This window comes from Trichosurus vulpecula, chromosome 4 (assembly GCF_011100635.1).
Source record: "Trichosurus vulpecula isolate mTriVul1 chromosome 4, mTriVul1.pri, whole genome shotgun sequence".
NCBI lineage: Eukaryota > Metazoa > Chordata > Mammalia > Diprotodontia > Phalangeridae > Trichosurus > Trichosurus vulpecula.
Window position 1 is genome coordinate 199,243,701 of NC_050576.1, and position 19,573 is coordinate 199,263,273.

Here is a 19,573-nt window from a genome sequence, read left to right on the forward strand (position 1 = left end):
TCATTCCTCCTACTCAGGAAGGCTGATGCCACCATTAACTCCGTTTATAGAAGACAGTGAGGTTAAGTGGCCTGGACTATGCCTACTGGCCCCCACAGCAGCCTCCTCTACTGGGCTGATCCAAGGGCAGTTTAGCCTCGGTCTTCCACCTTGAATAGGCATTTCCACCTTGGGTAGAACCCCAAATGTGACCCTTGCCCTTGTCATGCCAGGTTACTGGAGTTGTTTACTACTGTCCTCAGCAGACCAGCTAACCTGCAATCTTTAGAGGGCTCTGAAGGCAAAAATTGTACATAAACAGTGGCTTCATTTTGAGGAAAAACACATTTCTGCTTCAATCACAGCCTATCCTACTTAATGAAAAGATGACTGGCTGCTTTTTGCCTGCTTATTATCCACCCCCAACAAGAGTCGTAGAGTTGGAAGCAAAAATGTATCACTGGCAACAGCCTCATTCTTCCAGGGTACACTGCGGGACTCCAAACCCTGGGTTAAATAAAGCCTCCAATTTGCAGAACCCTTACTTTAGTGTTCCCTTCTGTCCCCACACAAATTCTTTCCTAAGTCGGCCTCTAGGGAGGGGGCAGTGAGGGGAAAGGCGGATTGCCACTTTCACTCCTCATTAGCTATGCAGGAGTTAAGCTTTCCAGGAGAGTGATTCTCAGCACCCGGGGCTGGCACTCCCCAGCAACTGCTCAAAATAGAAATGTAAAGTGCTTTCTCCTTTCTCTCCTTCATTGCCTGACCCTTGTTCCCCTCTTACCCAAGTCTCCACAAGGAAGGATGGACTCAAGCTCCATTAGCCCTTATTTAATCAGGGGTTATATGAGTTTAAGGGTGGGACCATTTTATCCCTTATTAACGCCTCTCAATTTTCCTGCTCCCACTTCTGGTAGAAGTTTTAATGGGGAAAATGGAAGCTGCTCTAGCAGCCTAAATAAAAGTGATTTCTAGATCCTGGGTTCAAATCCTGCTTCTGACACATCCTGGCTATGTGGGTATAGCCATGGATAAATCTTAGTGTCCCCAGACAACTAAGACTATGACTTTCAAGTAGAGGGGGCCTCTTCACTGAGTGTTCCCCACACCACTGAAATCCCAAGTCAGTACAAAAAAAAAAAAGTGCCTTCTCCACAGCGTAATATAATTCACAGCTAGAAGAGACTTTAGCGATCATTTAGTTCACTGGTATCAACTTAAACAGAAACGGGGGCCACCAAACAGGTATGTAAGGATCCTTGAAGGCCATGTGTTGACTTAGTTTTTAAATGTAATATCTACATCTTATTATTTTTAATTTATTTTGTTAAATATTTCTCAATTGAAAATAAGTTTAATGTGAAGGTATATGTAGAACCTATATCTGATTACATGCCATGGTGGGGGGAGGGAGGGAGGGGGAGAAAATTTGGAACTCAAAAACTCGTGGAACTGAGTGTTGTAAACCAAAAAAAAATTAATTAATATAAAAAAAAGAAAAAAGAAAATTACATTTTTAACTTGGTTTGGGCCTCACTTAGGAGTGTTGCCCCACATGTGGCCTATGACACATCTTTCATCTAATCCCATTCCTTCATTTTACCGATGAGAGAACAGGCCCAGATAAAGGAAATAACCTGTTCATTTTGTTCAAGGTCACACAGGTGGTAAAGGACAGAACCAGGATCCATACTCTCTTATCCCAAAGGATATCCTCTCCATAATCAAGCTCTGACTATAGAGTGTAGGTGATGGGGTGCTGGACCAGAAGTCAGGAAAACCTGAGGTCAAATCTCCCTTCAGATACTTATCAGCTGTATGACCCTGAGCAAGTTAAATCTCTCTGAATAACTCAGAAAATTTCATTTAACCAGAAAGAGGAATGATAAAACTTCTTGATAGCACTTCATAGAGCTATTGTGAGAATCAGATGGACAAAAATTGTTTCATAAACCATAGCATGATCCATAAAATATCAGGCATTGTTATTTCAATAGACAGAATAGCATAGTGAATTAAAGGATCAGCGTGTTCGGACCTTCAAAACATCTCCTGAATCTGTCAGTTAATAAACAAGCATCTATTAAAAACCTACTACGTGCCAGATATTAAGTCAAGTGCTGAGGATACAAAAACAAAAAATGAAACAATGCCTGCTCTTGAGGATATTCTGTCACATGTTCATGTCTAAGTAGATATGGAATAAAAACAAAACAAATATACACAGTAATTAAATACAAGGTAGATAGGGAGGAAAGTCACCAAGAGTTGGGGGAATCAGGAAGGCACACCATCCCTTTCTCTCCACTTACAAATGGCTCCCACCCCCGTTCCGGCCCTCCAAGCTTAATTGATCTCTCTACCTCTAGTATCTCCAAATTCCCATCAGTCCTACACCCTGCTGCCAAAGTGACTGGCCCAATGCACGGATCTGACCATGTTATCACACTGTTCAATAAACTCCAATAGCTCCCTAGTACCTTTAGAATTAAATATGAATTCCTCCTTTTGACATTGAAAGCACTCCACAATCTGGCCCCCACCTACCTTTTCAACCTTATTACACATTACTCTCCTTCAAGTGCTGTACAGTTGGCCAAATTGGCCTTCTTACTGTTCCCCATACATGATACTCCACCTCCGGACAGGGGACTGTTTGTCCCCTCCATAACTGGCATGTGCTCTCTCCCCTTTTCCCTCCACTTCCCCCACCCCTGCAGCTGCTAGTGCCTCCCCTTCAAAAAAAATAACCTGGTAATTATTTTGTTAGAGACAGAGAATCCCCTGAAGTGGCTGTATATATTGGAATCTACCCTATTCAGAACTATAATTATGCAAACTATGGTAATTGGCATGGAAATATGCAGTGCCAATTTGAATAATGTGACAACTTCAGGCCCTAGCTATGCACATACACACACATATTTACACACACACACATACATGTGTGTGTACTCCTATTAACTTTTTATTATCATCTACTATCACCCATCTAATGGTCATGAAACAGCCATGATGTCAACTAGAACAAGAGTCAATAGAATGTAAATATGCTCTTTCTGGAAAGAACATGAGTCCCAGAAGGATAAGGTCTATTTCAAAGGTGAAACAGATATTTTAGCATTTTGCATGAAACTGAAGCACAGATATATAAAGAGACTTCTCAGGGGTCACATATGAACTCTGGAAGAAGATTCAAAAATACCTTTGTATCCCCAGCACCTAGCATAATGCTGTGGCATACAGTAGGTGCTTAATAAATGTTGGTTGATTGGGTTCATGTCCTCTTTCTGACACATACTACAGACAATTCTTGCTTTACGTAAATTCACATTCCACAAATTCGACTTTACATAAATTATTGTGAAATAAATCATTCCAGAAAAAATATGAAAATTCCTTATGCAAAACAGATGCTATACAACAATATAAGATGCTGTATGGTTGGGGTAACATAAATGGCAGCAGGAAACTGAGAAGCATCTTTTAAGTTAGTTTCTGCATGTCCATAGACAGTGAGTGATACTGTACCTCTCCCCCTGTGTTCAGTAGTAATCCTTACATTTTCGTCATGGCTGGTGGCAAACGGGATCTTGAAGGGAAAAGTGAACCATCTCATAAGCAGAAGCCAATAGACTTGGAAATGAAAATAATTAGAAAACATGAAAGAGGACAAAAATTGTCATCAATAAGATAGCACGTGAACCTAGTCTTGTGGTACTGACTGTGAACATCATAGTGAAAGATGCTGCTCAGATAAAGGAGCAGGCAAAAGGGAGCACTTGCATGAAATCTACTTATCTGTCAAAACAAAGAGAAGGTGCTATTCTAGAGATGGAGAAACTATTAACTAAGTGGATAGAAAACCAGACTCAGAAGAATATTCCTTTAAGCTTAATGACAATTCAAGCCAAGACTCAAAGGCTCTTTGAAGATTTAAAAGAAAAGTAGCCCGAAGGAACACAGGTATTTACACCAAGTGGTACAATTTTAAAATTGCATGATTTTAAAAATAGTGCAGGATTTCATAATTTGCAAGTGTCAGGAGAGGCTGCTAGTGAAGATACTGAAACCGCAAAGACGTTCCTAGAGTTCCTGCAAAAAATAATAGATGAAGGTCCTTATTTGCTGTAGCAAATCTTTAATGTAGACAAAACCGGCCTACTTTATCAAAGAATGCTATTTGAACCTACATTTTGGTAGAGGAAAAAACTATACTGAGACATAAAGCTTCCAAAAATGGTTACTCTTCTCCTTGGAGGGGATGCATCTGAGACTTGCATACTAAAACCTGTTCTTGTGTACTAGTCAGAAAATCCCAGAGCATTGAAAGGAAACAGCAGGGCCACACCACTTGTGCATCATTTTGCTAACTCTAAGGCATAAACAACATTTATCTTCTTTGAACAATAATAAGGGCATTCTTGAAGATTTTACTTATTTTGGATAATGCCCCAGGTCACCCTCCCCATCTAGATGAAAATGTAAAAGTGGGTCCACCTTCCACCAACACCAACTACCTCAATAATACTACCTATGGATCAGGGAGTGATTGCTACACACTACATTTGCCCTGGCAGTTGCAGTTTTGGCTGTACATAAGGAATTGACATTGAGAGGTTTGTGGAAATCTTAATATTTATCATGCAATCTGGAATATTACTAAGGCAAGGGAAGATGTAACAGAAACAAGTATGAAGTGAGTTTGGGAAAAAGCATGCCCGCAGTTCATTCCTGATTTTTGTAGATTTGACAAAGATGAAAAGTTTGAAGAAATGAGTAACAAGATTTTAAAATTAGCACAAGAACTAGTGCTAGGAGTGGATGAGAATGATGTGGAAGAGTCGACTGAGTCTTGTGGAGAAAAACTACTGAATGCGGACCCGACTGAGCTGCTAGCTGCAAGATTGCAGAAGAAAAAAAGGGAAGCTTAGGAACCCAAGGTTGAACCAAAAAAGTCAACAACAAAATAGCTGGCAGAAGCATTTCAACATTTGAGTGAATTTTTTTCTTGTATTGAAAAGCTGGATCCAAGTACTTGAAAATTTTTAAAAGTTCAAATACTAGTTGAAGATAGTATTACTTAATATTGTCAGATATATAAGGGAAAAAGAGCCACTACCTAAGCATCTTTCAATAGCTTCGAAAAAAAGTTGCACAACCAATTATAGTGATAAAGGCTAGGTATAGTAGATGGGGAAGGAACAACATACTACATACCTATGTTTAGTGTACAGTACTGTGTGTACTTTATCATTAACTTTACCTTTCATTTCATAATTCTGTTTATTATCAAGGTATTTAATATGTCTGCATGTTAGTATATTTTATGACTTATGTTAAAGGTGTTATTTTGTGTATGCCTTTGTTATAACGGCTAAGTGACATGGATCAGTTGTATTACGTAAAAATCGCTTTACTTAGAGGTCTGCTCACGGTTCATTTATGTAAAGGAGAACTGCCTGTAACTGTGTAACCACAGACTAGTCACTGAACCTCTGTGTGCCATGGAAAACTCTCTAAAAACTCTTAGACAAGTTGCTGCTCTGTTTTGTTACAGGGTACCCAATTCAATAGGTCCAGGCCAAATATGGAGGGACTTAAGTTTTATCAGACCATGAATCATTTCATTAGGGCAAGAGATCACCAGCCCTACCTGCCTTCCATTAAAAACAAACAAAATACTCACCAGAAATAATGGTCATTAATCATTTGTTTGTTTTTTTAATTAGTCAAGCCACTGATTCTACCTTAAGGGCTGTTAAAACTATTCATTCTTGCCCCAAAATTGCAGTATAGACCTATCATGCTATAGATATTACTAGAGAACAACTATGGACCACCTGGAAGATCCTTAGAGACCACTAGACTATTCTTTGAGAACCGTTGTTCTAGTGGAAAAATCCAAATGCTTAGATTCTCTTCTAGACTGTTAACACATGAGCCTAGAGAAGTTCCTTTATATATTTATGGTTCAATCTCATGTGTAAAAATGCTAGAATATCTGTTTTTCCCAGGAGTATCTAAAGGATAAATTCAATTTGTCTTTAAAACTGAATTTCTCCAATAAACGTGTAAAAGAACTGCTAGGTGATCATCTTCTCACTGGAGCAAAGAAACACCTACAGGGAAGGAAGACAGGCTTAGCGTAGTGGTTCTTTCTCTTCTGGACAAGTCATACTGTAACTAGAAGGGGAAGAAGGGATAACAGGAGGATATAACCAGACCAATAAAAGTTACGGTGTAGTTAAGGCTGAATGAAATATACAAAGCAGCGGAAAGAGGGCTGGATTTAGAGTAAAATTCCTACTCTCCTAGGTGGTGTATAGAAAGTGCTTTGTCAACTTTAGAGAGCCTCAGCCGCTATTGTTAACTACTTGTGTGATCATTTTGTGACTTTGGGCAGGTTGCTTAACCTGTCTGGGCCTCAGTTTCCTCATCTATCAAAATGAAGGAGGCGGACTAGGCAGCTTCTCAAGGGTCTTCCAGCTTTGAAGCTGGAACGCTAGGAGAATTTTCTTCTTCTCCCTGGAGTGGCCCTGGAAGTGGTCTGAACCAGAGGAGTCTCCGAAGGAGAGTAACAAGTGGTTCCTTAGGGTGTTGTGGAGGAAGAATGGGTGAACCATACACACATATGAACTTCAGAGAACAATAAAAAGTTTTAGTTTTCTAGATGGGTACTATTGTGTTTAAACTGTTGTCTGAGGAAGTGGGAGAGTTACCATCACTCCTACCTACTCAATCACATTCCCTAATATCTCAGCTAAAGTCACCTTCTGCAAGAAGCTTATGCCTTCTCTCCGAGATTATCATCTCCAATTTATCTGGTATAGTTTGCAGAGCTGCTTGCACATTGGCTCCCCCATTGGACTGTGAGCTCCTCGAGGGCAGAGATTTTTTTTTTTAGCTTTTTTTTGTATCTGCAAAGCTTAGCACCGGATATACGACTCAGGTGGTAGGCTCTTAATAAATAAATGCACATTGAACTTCCAAACTGGGACAATAGCAAACTAAGTTTATGAAAGAGGTCCAGGGAACAAAGCTGGGCAGCTCGGCTGCTCCCAGGGAAACAAAGCAGGTGCAAGACCTTTTGGGGGGAGGGGCAAGGGGGGGTGGTGTTTGGACACAAGGACTGAAGTCCTGCTTCCAGGCAACAGCTGAGCTGGGGGGTGGGGGGGTTTGCAGTTGGAGAAGGTGGAGTGGACTGCGATTTGGCTTGGCCTTGGGACTCCCCCAGGGACTATAAATATATATTACAACATCAGAGCTCAAAAACTCAGGGTCAAAGCCCATGCATGGCAAACCTGAGGCCCTGAATCAGGGATCCACCAGGGCCCACCCTTTGTGTATACGTGTGGAGGTTGTTGGGGGAAGGGGGTTACCTGGCCAGCTGGACCCCACCAGGAGGGAAGCCTGGGGCAGGGGCCCCGAGGGAAGGGGACAGGGAAAGGAGAAGAGAGGCAGTGGTCAGCCCCCTCCATTCATTCCACTTCTCCCCCGGGACGAACTCCAGGCGAGGCCCATTCTCCCAAGTGCAGACCCCAGACTCCCCAGGTCTTGGCCAGGACGTCAGAAGAGGAAGGGGCTACAGAGGGGTCAGCCCTGAACCAGACTGCTCCTCCCCATGGACCGGTCCCTGGCCTTCTTGTACTTACCAGGCCCTCGAGGGTCCTGTCCTTCTCTTGCCAGTCTTCGCCTCCCCCTCCCCTGCCCCCCCTTCCTCAATTCACCTCCCCTCCACCAAGGGCCGCCGCCATCTACGTTCCTGGCAATGCTAAAAGGAAAATCCCTCTTCCTCTCCTTTCCTATTACGAAGATGCCGGCTGACTGAGAAGCGTCCTGTGATTCTATTGGTCAATGACTAGTGTGGCGGCAGTTTCCCAAGATCTCATTGGTTCTGGAATAAGACGGGCTGAAGTTACTTCCGCCCTTCGAGGCCCGGGTAGGGGCAAACCTCTGCGAAATGACACCTGAGGAAGGGGGGGTGGGGAGAGAGAGAGAGAAAGAGAGAGAAAAAAGAGTCTTCCTGGCTCTGGACTGGCTGACCGCCCACGCCTCGGGGCGGGGTGCTGGAAGCGCCTCAGGGGCGAAGAGGACAACTTTCCCCTCCTCCCCGTCCTTGCCCTAGAGTAGAAAAGAGTCACTTTAGCGCATTGAGAAACCTAACACAGCAATCAATAATCTTAGCATCTCCCTCCCTTTCCCCGGTTCAATTCACCGGACGTCTATTGTGCAAGGCTCAGCTCTGGAGAATGTTCTAGGCCCCTGTTCTGAAGATACAACTGTGCAAAGCTCTGCTCTAGGGATACCAAAAAAACCAAATAGTACCTGCTTTCGGAGAGCTTGAGGCTTCCTAGATGATACACAAAATGTGTGTCCATACGTTAAACACAAGGTAATTCGAGGAGGAAGAAAGACAACACCAACAACTGGGTGGAGGTGGGACAGAATCAAGAAAGGCTTTATCATAGGAAGTGGCATATGAGCTGAACCTTAAAGGAAGCTAGGCATCCTGGCACAAGGCTGGACATAGAATGCTGATTTGGGATCCCAGAACGTAAGCAGAAATTTTTCCCGAACTTTCCTTCTCACATACTTTTCCCTCTTAAGCTTCCTCTTTCTTGTTTGTGATAACAAGGGGATGCTTAGGTCACAAAATCAGGAGCATCCTTCCCTCTTCCCCCATATACAGAAACATTGCCACGAATGAATGAATCAGAGTTTATTAACTGCCTGTTATGGGTCAGGCACTATGGTAGGACTTAACTACAAAAGTGATAGAGTACCCAACCTCAAGGTGTTTACATTCTAATAGGAGGATACAGGTAGTGGGGGCCGGAAAGGCTTTTGGGTTGGAGAATCATAGGATTATGAACTGAACCATAGGCAGATGATTCTTATGTTCTTTCAAGTAGTAATGGTAGCTTTGCCCTAGGGCAAGAGCAAGAGAAGCAGGAGAATGGGCAGGGGGTGGGTTTGGGGAGAAAGTGAGGAGGTAAGGAACAGAGGACAAGATGGGCTTTGATTGCCAGATGAATGGTTGAATGGGATGTAATGTATGGACTGGGGCTGCATAGATCTAGCGGTAGATTTTCATCCATTCACTCCCTCTTGGTACAATGCCGAAGTTAAGAAAGGGGGTGGAGATGGGGGAGGGGTGCCTGTCCTTTGAGTTGCTATTGCTGATGGGGCAAAGGAAGCAGAGGCAGGGTAGATGGTACCTGCATTGGGTAGACCCACAACAATAACAATCATAATACCTAATTTATGTAGCAGTTAAAGGTTTATACCGTACTTTACTATCCCTTAGACTGTTATGTTACTTTCTTCCATATCCCCAGGCTTAGCACTGTGCCTGCTTGTTGTTCAGTCCTTTTGTTCTTGTCTGATTCTTCATAACCCCATTTTGAATTTTCTTTGCAAAGATACTGGAATGGGTGCTTAATAAATATGCATTGATTGACTTATTGACCATTGAATTTGGTCCCAAGTAGCAGAATCTCATGCCTGAACAGTGCAGTTTTCTCTGAAGTACTGCAAAGAAAATCCGAGTTGTTAGGGGAATTACTTGGGAATCTCTTCCTAAGCTATTAAAATAATACTGTGTCAGTCTTTGAGAACCCAGCAGGCCCTCATATCTCCATGTCCCCAGGTATGCCAGTCTGGAGTCTTATGAAAAACCTCCTGCCGTTTATATTAAAACAGCAAGATGGGAAAAGTTAGATTCCTTTTGTAATAAATTTCAGCCTTCTTTGAAATACTTATTAGCTCCTAGGCAGCCAAGTGGTGCAGTGATGAGAGCACTGAGCCTAGCATTAAGAAGACCTCTGTTCAAATCTGGCCACAGACATTTACTAACTGTATGACTCTCGGCAAATCACTAACCTCTGTGTACCTCAGTCTCCTTAACTATAAAATGGGGTAATAGCACCTACCTCACAGGACTGTTGTGAGGATCAAATGAGATATTAAATTTCACTTGATATTACAATTCAAATATTATTTATAACAAACATGTACATATGATATCAAATGAGGTAATATTGTGAGATAATATGTGCCTGGCACGTAGTAGGTGTTTAATTAATCACTGTTGCCTTCTTGCTTCCTTCCCTTCCCTGTGTGACTTTGGGAGGATGAAAGAGTATTGGATTTGGAGTCAAAGAAACTGATTTTTTAATTCTAACTCTACTGTTTACTATCTGTGACTTTGAGCAAGTCAGTTTACCCATCTTACCTTCAGTTTCTTCCTCTGCAAAATGAGGGTTGAACTAGAACTAGATTGTCTCTAAGGTCCCTTCCGGCTATGAAATACTATTTCTTCCTTCATTCTTTGGCTACCTAATGAAATGAAATTTCAGTACTCAATTACAATTTGTAAGTGATTGAATCACTGTTGAGTTGCTATATATACATGATATTCAACAACAAATTAAAATTTTGGCCAACATTTATTAGATTTTATGCCAAGGGCAGTAAGATTAAATGACTTGTCCAGGTTTCAAGCATGGATGGATAGGTGAACATTCATGCCATTCACAAAAATAGGGATGTCATGAACAGGAATATCTTTTGTGGGAAATATAAGTTTCTGGAAAGCAGTCTGGCAGAAACTGGGTTGAGACTATATACCAAGATAAGCTCCAAATGGATGTATAACAGATATGAAAGGTCACATAATAAACAAAATAGAGGATGTGGGAAGGAAATACCTTTCACAGTTATGAATTTGGGTAGAATTCCTGATCAAACAAGGAATAGAGATAATTGCAGGAGATAAAATGAACAATTTTGATTACATAAAATTCAAAAGTTTTTGGACAAATAAAATTAATGCAGTTTTAATTAGAAAGGGAAAAGGTAATTAGTAATAATATCTGCAGTAAGTTTCTATGATAAAGTTCTCATATCCAATATATATGAAGAACTGATAAAAGAACCAGAGCCATTGACCAATAGATAAATGGTCAAAGGGTATGAATTGGTGGTTCTTGAATAAAGAAATTCAAGCTTTCTATAGCCATATAGGGGGAAAATGCTCCAAACCACTAATAATTAGAGAAATGCAAATTAAAACAACATTGAGGTTTCACTATATGCCCAACAGATTATCAAAAATGACAAAAAAGGAAAATGACTATTGTTAGATGGACTGAAGGAAGACAAGCATACTAGCCAACATACTGTAGGTGGAGCTGTCTCAATAATGCTACAAACAAATAGAACCTGAATGTACCAATAATAGGTCCCTTTAATAAAACATATTCAAATGCCCCCAAGTAAAAGCAGTCCCCAAAAGTGATGAAGAAGCAGTTAATTGAAGATAAAAGCAATTAAAAGTAACCTGAAAGGTTCAAAGCAAGAAAGTTGTCTGGTGGCTTTAAGCCTTCACTGCCACTTGGGTCCCAAATCAATCTACCTTAGGACAAAGTTAATTCAAATTTGTCCAGGTTTGCTCCATAGCTTCATAATTCACGATAGTTTTGGTTGGCATTGTGGGAGTATATACATGAGGGAGTGAGGGGGGTGAACTTTAACTCAAACTTCCATGAGTAACAACAAATTATTCATTGGTCCAGACTTTCTAGAAAGTAATTTGAAAATATACTCGTCTTATATCACTAAACTGTATGTATCTTTTGACCCCCAAATTTCACTACTAGGCTGATACTCCAAAGGGATCACAGAATGAAGAAAAAAAGGGCTTATATGTACAAAAATATTTATAGTCACTCTTTCTGTAGTACTAAAGAATTAGAAACTAAGGAATTGATTAGCTGGGGAATGGTTGAATATATTATGACCTATGAATGTAATGAAATATTATTGTTCCGGAAGAAATGATCAAAAGGTTGGTTTCAAAGGAAATCTGAAAAGATTTTTATGAATCAGTGCAGAATGAAACAAACAGAATCAGAAGAGCTATTTATATAATGATAACATTATTATTAAAAAATGCTTTGAAAGATTTAGGAACTCTGATCAATGAAATAGCCAACTACTACTCCAGAGGACCTATCATGAAGCACAATGCCTACCTCCTGACAGAAAGGTTATGGTCTCAAGGAGCAAATGAGACATAAATTTTCAGAAATATTCAATTTATGGATTTATTTTGCCTGAGTATGCATATTTGTTACAAGAATTTTGTTTTTCCTTCTTGTTATTGTCAATGTTGGGGAGGGAATTGGGATTAGCAATAGTATTGTCCAAAAAAAAAGGATAAAAGAAGGAAGGGGGGGGGGGTCTTTGTAGCATTTTTTTTTTTTTAATGCTTGGAAAAACACATTAGCAGGACAACTTTGAAAGTAACATTGAATTTATTATATATTTAAAAGGAAAAGCTAAATAGATGTAATACAAATCTGTGGTTTCATGTTATAATCTTCATTATTGACTCTGCTATAGAAATATTATTTCTATCTTGTGTCTAAGTTCCAAATGTTTTTTTAAAAAAAACTTTTTTTTAAAAGAAAGATAACCAGTTTCTTTGTGGATATGATGTGTTTGAGGTGCTGTTGCGACATCCAGGTGGAGATATCCAAAAGACAGTTGGAGATATGGGTCTAGAATACAGGAGAGAGGTCAGAGCTAGAGATATATAGTGCTGGGAATAGTTTGCATAAAGGTCATAATCCAGTTCAGGACTGCCTCATTTAGAATTACTGCTGTACTCACCAACGCCCTAGGTTATTTTGCCCTCAGCCAGCTCATCCTGCCAGTCCCCAGCCTTGATCAGTCTCACTGTATACTTTCTTTACTACTTCTCTTGAGCCATAGAATACTGCTAGAAAAAGTCCTAAAACTACACAGACTGGATCCTCTGCAGAGGATCCTTACTGTTCTTTGACATCCATTTATTTGTCTCTTGTTGACTTTCTAGTATACTCTCCATGACAGCAGTTCTCAGCCTTTCTTCTCCTAAAGTCTCCAATCCTCCTTACCGCTCTGCACGTGACCTTGTTTATTAATTTACTGAGAAGAGCAAGGCTGACTACTTTCTTTTCATTTCAAAATGTCTGGGTCTATGCTAACCCTCTAAGCTCTGAGGAAAAGATGGCTTTCCTCCTTTCCAAAGTTAGCTTAATTCCATCTCCTTGAACCTCCTCTGGGAGACCTAGCTTCCTTCGTTATTACCTTTTTCCTCTTCAATCTCTCCTTTTCACTGGATCCTTTCTTCTTGCCTGTAAAACATCAAAGGTCTCTCCTATCTTGAAAAATGACTTCATGTGACTCAGTTTCCCCTATTTCTTGCCTTCATTTCCCAGCCAAATCAGTGGTCTTCATTTCATCATTACCCACTCCTTAACCTCCTGTAATCTGGCTTCTATCCCCAATATTTCTATTGAAATTACACTCAGAGATCACCAATGATCTAAACACCAAATCCAGTGGCCTTGATATCTATGTAGCATTTGACATTCTCTATTCATCCTCTCCTGCTTGACACTGTCTTCCTATAACACTAGGGTGACAGCAGCTTCCCCTATGTATGTGCTTGGCAGGGATCTCAGGTGATATTGGAGTGTTACAGTAGCAGTAGCAACAATTTCATTTGCTATTTGACACTACCTCATGGTTTGCCTTCTGAAAGCCTACAGTGACACATAAAGTGTCACTTTACCATTAACCAGCAAGGGAATGTAGTTTATAATTTCACCAAGTGCCTTCCACTAGAGTACACTAAGGCCATGGTCCCATCAACATCCCTTTGATGTATGTACTAAATATTCTTTCTGTGTCTATGCCCTAGAAATCAACAAAATCACTAGCTATAAAAGGCCTGATAGGAAAGAAACCCCTCTGGAACCTGATCAAAATAAGGAAACTCTGGTTCTAGTCTTCACTCTACCTCTGGGAAATTCCCTACCTCAATTTTGATGCTTTATATTGAATTTACAAAGATGACCAACTTTTCTTTGGCCAAACGGTTGATTTAGAATAGCAAACTTGCAAAGAAATTATCAAATGTTCCCCTCACTTGGAGGAGCATTCCACCCAACTATCTTCCCAAACATCCTACTTCACCCAAAGGTCATGGGAGGGAAATGGTAAGTGGGGGAGGAGCAATGCTGCTGCAGAGTGCCCAGGTCCAGGTCCTGGATCAGAATAGTGAAGCAAAAACAACAGGTAATGCTTGGAATTGGAATGGTCTCCCTGCCTTCCCACCGACTGATGAGATTTCACGGTATCTTCCAGCGCAGTCTCACTCCGCTTTCACCTCTATGATGCTTTGCCTCTGAAGCATTCATCCTTGGGATGTATTCTAGCTTTCCCTCGGGCTCCTGGTCTGAAGGGGAAAAGGGCAAGAACCAGCACTATTTCCCTTCGTTTACTATGTTGCAACAGCAACAACCAACTACCACTAGTGTGGAGAAGGAAAAGAAAAAAAGTCTGGATCTCAAGGATACTCATATGGGAGTAAGGAAAAGAATTCAATACTGTTGGCTTACTGTCTTCTTCAGGCCTCTGACCTCTCATGGGGCTGGCACCAGAGCAATTATCCATTCCCCTGGTATTCCACAAGTGTGGATGGGGTCTAGTCTTTCCCTGGTGGAGAGATGGAAAGAAGATAGGAAAGAGAGACCTTAGAAATGTTCTATGCCATCCCTCCCTCTGTTCCCAGCTGCCTTGTCTCCCCTTGGGATACACAACAATCCAGAAGAGATAAGGGAGTCTCACGTGGGCCCTAGTTATATTGATTTCTGAGTATCAGTTAACACTACTCTTTCTTCTGCTCTAATTCCTCTTCTTCCTCATGCTTCATTGATAAAAAGCACACACTAAAGTTCAGCTCTCTGATCTCTCTATATGCCCTCTATTTTAGAGATCTCATATTCTCTCAGCTTCAGTTACTATACAGACTCAATGAAATTGGCTGCTACATCATGGGAGACAGCCTTGGTCATTTCCAAACTAATCTTTAAACATGATTTTCATCAATTTTCATCACTTTGCTCCAAAACCTTATGTAGCCGGGCTATGAAGGATGACTTGTTTCCCTCCTTCTAGGGTAATCCAAGAGTGTGTTTGTTAATTAATACAATTTCAACATATTTATTGATTGATCAACTAAGCTCAGAACCCCTGCCAGTTCATTAAATATTAATTTAATAAATTAGAGAAACTTCCAATAATAGTTACTTATGTGTATCTATATCTTAAATCCCTTAATCTCCTATGATAGATAAATATGTACTAAATACTCTGGCCTCACTTTCTCAGAGTAAGCTTAGCTATATCTCTTCCTCATGTTTTAGGGGTACTCCTGAAGGGTTGAAGTGTATCTCTTCTAATGCTACTGTATCAAGTCCTCATTCTATTGTGGACATCTCACTACTAGCCCCAGTTTCATTTAACCACTTAACCAAGTCATATTTACTTTAAAGAGACAACAAGAATAGATGTAGAACATTTCCTCCCCTCTCCCCAATATTTTAAGAATATATATTCCCTTTTGCTACCTCCGTCCCTGGGGAGAGTGGGCTCATACCTAACTAATGCAGTTTCTACATAGCATTGGTCCCACCAAGTTTGTGTCCAAATGCACCTTTGCTGTTTAGCTCATTAAGGATAGCAAAGTCTCTTCATAAGAATTCTCTTCATTCTCTTCCTAAGATTAAGGTTACAAGCAGTTTCATAAAGAAAGATTTCTCTATCCTCTTTCTCCCTTCTTCAGCTTCTGTATTGGCAATCAAAATGGGTTTGAGTGACATGTTTGTGACATGAGAGGCTTTTAGACCACGTGGGTTTAAGTCGCATTTTTGTGACGATTTTAGGTCACGTGGGTGAGTTGCATGTGTGACTCACCTTTGACCCTGAACAAGATATATAAAACCAGGGGTTAGCTTTCTTTTTTCGGAGCTCTGAGCCACAGCAGGAGTGGTGTGTGACTCTGGGCCAGCTGTTTGTTAGGAGCTCCCTGGCTGAACTCAGATGTTCGTAACTATGACTTGTATTTGGTCTGTTTATAAATGTATGTTTGCGATTTGTTTGTATTTGCTCTGAAGTTCAGGGTGCTGGCTTTCCCCCCTGAGCTAAGTAAATAATATTTGTATGCTGGATTAAAGTAAATTTATTAACCCCTTAACATTAGTAACTTAGTAAAGCAGATCAAAAGGACCTGGGCTTGCAGCATTCTGTGAGCTGGTTGCTGTTGGTTTTACACCCCCACAGCAGCTGCTAGCCAGGTTGTTGAGACAGCTTCTCTCTAGCCATGACAGGAAAAAGGTGTATCTTCAGCTTCTCTCAGGCTCCAGCTAATTCAATATGATGAGTCTCTCCAGATTCCATCATAAAATTCTCTTTATTATATTTCTTTATGAATATAACAGAATAGTTCTAATTCTAAGAGGAATAATTTCACCTTACCTTATTTCTTTCTCCTCCATAGTTTATCCCATAGATTCTTGTATATGTAAATTAAACTCATATGTTCTCCTTGACTCTACAGAGAAGCATCTCACAGAATGATAGTTACAACTGTAGCACCAAACTATTCATTCCAAAACATTCCATTTGACTCTTAAAAATACAGTAACAGTGTCTGTAGTCTCCATGAGAATCCAGTGAAACAGGTGTTACACTTAAATGGTACCCTGGAGGAAGTGTTCTAACATCCATACCTAATAGATTTCTCATCATTTCCAATTACCACTGTCCCACAACAATACACCACAGTCTTGGAGGAAGTGAGGCAAAGGAGCAAGCACCAAAGCTTGCCCCTATCCACCAGATTTGCTCTCTCCTGGAACAAGCAAGCAAGATGAAGAATATCAAATGGGTGAACTCTGGCATAAAGTCTATTCTGTGTTCCCAGAGTCTTTCATCAACATGGGAATGCTCTCTGGCATACACACACACACACACACACACACACACACACACACACACACACACCCTTCCTTGCTGGGGCCAGAATCTTTTTAATCCCTTGCAAAAATCAACTTGGGTATACTTAAAATTTGTCATTATGTAACACAAAACCAGATGTAGCGATGAATGTTTGTAGATCTTGCTGCTGGAAAGCTGAAGCTTTTTGATCTCTTGAATTAAGGAGGGAGAATGAGAATTAGGAACCTACCTTGGTGGTAAGGGAACCATAGGCTCATCCTATTGTTACCTTGGGGATGATTTGTTATGGGGGCATGTCATAGGGTGGATGGACTTTTACCACCAAGGAACCTGGGACATTGCAGAAAAAGTTTAAATAAGAACTTGACATATCACTGGAACAATGGTTCTCATAGAAGATAATTCCGAAAGCCAATTAAATCAGTTGGAAATCTAGATGGAGACTGTTGTTTCTCTCTATTTAGTTGGTTTGGCAAGTTCTCCCAAGTGCTGCTGGAACCAGATTAAAATATTATTAGGAAATATTTAACAGAATAAAAATACAGTAAAACAAAATAATGGTAATTTGTGGTTTCCTAAGTCACAGATCTTTCTGTATGGTTTAGTTGTCCATTTCTGTTTGAGTTTGACACCACTGCTCTATATTCTCTGATTAGCCAACATTGGAAACAATTTGGTTCCACCATCAGAGTGAAGTCCCACCTAAGTGACATCAGACTTTAACTGGGGATCTCCTCTGGCATACCTCTGCACAGGACTCGACAAGCCAACTAGTGGAGCTTGTGTAGAATTGTGTAAATATGGCTGTCTATGCAAATAGCAGGATGAGGAGTGGTACCCACTGCCTAGCTTAATGGGTGGAGAGTGAGACTCTTGCAGAAGAAACTTTGAATGTGGCTCTTGAAACATGGGGTTGATTGGGAGAAAATCAACTGTCAACTTATGGGAGTGCTAGTAAAGTTGTATCGTGACAGTATCTATGACAGTATCTAGGCAGTAAGAACCTTTCTGCTTCACCCAAATTTAAGGCATCCAATGAAACCCTAACCACATTTGGTGGTCTTGAGTTACCCAAATTCTTGTATTTAGATTTGAAAGAAATCTGGGATAAGTCGTCCTAGGGTAAAGAGTGAAGTTCCACCAAGGCATGGCTCATTTTAACTGTAAGGTGGTGAAGGGAATGAGAAATGTTGGCACTATCATACTAGGTCCATACTAGGTCCATTTTTGTTGTTGCTTCTCTGTTCATTAGTTTTTCCGTTGTGTCTGACTCTTCATGACTCCATTTGTGATTTTCTTGGCAAAAATACTGGAGTGGTTTGCCTCTTCCTTCTCCAGCTCATTTTAGAGGTGAGGAAACTGAGGCAAAGAGGGTTAAGTGACTTGCCCAAGGTCACACAACTAAATAAATATCTGAGGCCAGATTTGAACTGAATAAGATGAGTCTTCCTGACTGTAGGCCTGGTGCTCTCTCCATTATGCCACCTAGCTGCCCACTGGTTCTATTAGGGCACCCTAATTTCCATTGGTAGTTTGTGAGCAGGCCAAGGGCACCATTGCCCAAATGGAGGAGGGTGGAAGACCTCTTCTGGGTTGAGTTGTGGTGTTCACTCTAGGATTAATGTAGTTTGTGCAAAGATGTCATGAACTCTTGGGAATTGGCACTTTTGTGGACACTTTTGGCAACTTCTCTATTGGAGCTGATAAGAGTCCTCCACACTTCATCCAGCTGATTGGAAGAGAGGTGCTACTTTGCTGATTAGCTGGAGAAAGGTTAAGATAGCTGCCACAAGCTCTTTGGAAGGGTAGCTGAATTTTGTGCAAATAGTTATCCAGGCTTCCAGGCTTATTGCTCTCTAGTGCCATCTATAGTCTAAGAGAGGGAATGGCAGGAAACTAAATAGGAAATTCTGCTTTGTCTAATCTTCTCCAAGCCTATTCTCACAGTAAAGTACAGCTAGCTAATAGTAAAACAGATACAAAGCTATATTTTCCTCTTTTTTCCTCTCTGTTGAACCAGAGAGAGCAGTAGAGATCAACACAGACAACTTGAGAAGCTTCTCATGGCTATCTTTTCTCAGCTTACTCTCCTAGTTCGTCCGATAGGTGTATCATTTAAATCCAATTCACTTGCACGTCATGGCATCACCTCCCTGATATCATGGCCCTCTTTAAGAACGAAGGACAAACAACAACCTATCTATAGCTCCTTCTCAAATATTCTTATATCTTTTCTTTTTAGCTCTATATGTTCAAAATCAGCTTCCTGGTAGTTGGTGAGCTATTTGTCTTTACCTTATGGAGTAAAACTCAAGAAATCTACTTTTCAGTGAGGTATGAATGCAACAGTCCTTATATGATCTTCCCAAAGACCCTAAACATTTATTTCTAAAATTCTAAAAAGTCACATGCAAATGAACGGGTGAGTTAGAATGCCTTGAAGCCATCCTTACTTTAGTCATTGATTTACCTTCTTTACATTAATCTTCCAGCCAATTCCCTATTTGCTCCCCAGAACAGTCTGTGCCTTTCAAGCAGTTTATTTGAGAAGCTGTCTTCCTTTTCCAGCTCTTTTTATTAGTTTTTCCTATATAAATTTTTAAATGTTTATTCAATAACCAAACTATTCACATACAAAAGAAGCAATATTTTAAACTAGTACAGCATTTCTTTACACAGCTCTACCTCCTGCCATTGTCTCCACTGTATGGTGCCTACAAGTGACTGGAACTTAAATCTT

The 19,573-nt window shown here is 40.6% G+C and overlaps 1 protein-coding gene across 2 annotated transcripts in view; it reads right to left on the bottom strand.

The window, feature by feature from the left end:
* Positions 1 to 7,752, bottom strand: part of TMEM94 (transmembrane protein 94) — a 47,181-nt gene extending 39,429 nt beyond the window's left edge. The window contains exon 1 of one of the 2 annotated variants that reach the window (XM_036757533.1): positions 7,635 to 7,752. The gene's annotated coding sequence lies outside the window, so the exon portion shown is untranslated. The remainder of the gene's footprint in view (positions 1 to 7,634) is intronic. The other variant, XM_036757534.1, reaches the window with a different exon arrangement.
* Between the last annotated feature and the right edge of the window lie 11,821 nt (positions 7,753 to 19,573).